Source organism: Aptenodytes forsteri, unplaced genomic scaffold (assembly GCF_000699145.1).
Source record: "Aptenodytes forsteri isolate BGI_AS27 unplaced genomic scaffold, ASM69914v1 Scaffold49, whole genome shotgun sequence".
Taxonomy (NCBI): domain Eukaryota; kingdom Metazoa; phylum Chordata; class Aves; order Sphenisciformes; family Spheniscidae; genus Aptenodytes; species Aptenodytes forsteri.
The window spans coordinates 6,452,193-6,453,467 of record NW_008795125.1 but is presented as its reverse complement, the minus strand read 5'-3'; positions in this window follow the sequence as shown (position 1 = coordinate 6,453,467).

Here is a 1,275-nt window from a genome sequence, read left to right as displayed (position 1 = left end):
CTCCCGTGCTCGGTTCGGCGCCTGCCGGGCTGCGGGGGACAGGAGGCTGACGGCGAACGGCTCGAAGAACGAGGGAGCGGCAGCGTTCGTCCCTGCGCTGGTCAGTCCTGAGGAACGGAGCAGTCCTGCAGCCTGAGGAGATTCGAAAACATTTTCCAAGGGAAAGGCGTAACGGTGCGGTTGCAGGACAGCTGGAGGGACAGGGACAGGCTGGCAGCCGCTCAGCCGCAAGCCGGGCCCAGAAATGCAAAAGCCGTGGGAAAAATGGGAGGGGGGCGAAAGATACGGAAGACCCCTCAGTGCCCCAGCCTCATGGATGGCAAGAGGAATTTGGAGATTTGCTCCTGGAATGATTTGTATGGCTGGACAAAACGAACAAACCATGAATAATCCTTTTTTAGCATTGAGCTCTGCAGAGGCACACACCTGTGGTCCTCCCTTTTCTCAGAGGGCGACCATTCGTGGGCTATGTACTTGTCGCAGCGCAACAATATTGAACATGTCTCTCTGTTGCAGTATAATAATATTTAAAAGTGATGATGCTATGTAACACATCAGGACCCCACTCCAGGCAAAATTGGTAAAAGAATGAGCAAAACCAATCGCATCCAAATGGAGCGGCATGCTCCAGCTTGAGAAATGAGGCGGGATCCTTGCGGTGGCAAAATGGAGTAGATTTTGAAGAGGGGAAAAATTAGAAGTTTCTCACGCAGTAAAAAGGAGACTGAAAATAAATGGGTAGACTTGAATGAATACAGGCAAAAACAGGAGCCAGTAAGAGATTGGGGTTTGGTTCATTCATCAGATCAATCAGTTTCGGCTAAAAGTAAAGATCCTGTGAGCTAAAGGGGTCAAGCACAGGTTTTTCTAAATGGTAAAGACGTGTCTCATCCAACGATGATGGTTATTTCCTCAACGATGAAATGCAAACTCTGGTGCAGCACAGGCATCCATAATCATAGGCATCTACTTGTAAAAATGTGTTCACAGCAGGAACTGCTTTTCCCCAGTTTGAACTAGGGTTATTACAGCTGTCAGCAAGTTTTATATTTAAACCACTTGAGACTGAACCTCTTAAATACATCTGCACTTGATTTCCTATGTTCAATTTACTAATGTTCCCTGTGCCTGCTAAAAAATGCCTTTTTTATGGACTGAGCTCCACAGAGTCACTCAGTACGTTGTAAGACCAAATTAAACTGTGTGTAACCCTTCTGGGCATTTCATGGTAGAGACCAAACATAAGAAGAACCATAGCCTTTAGGTTACTGGAAC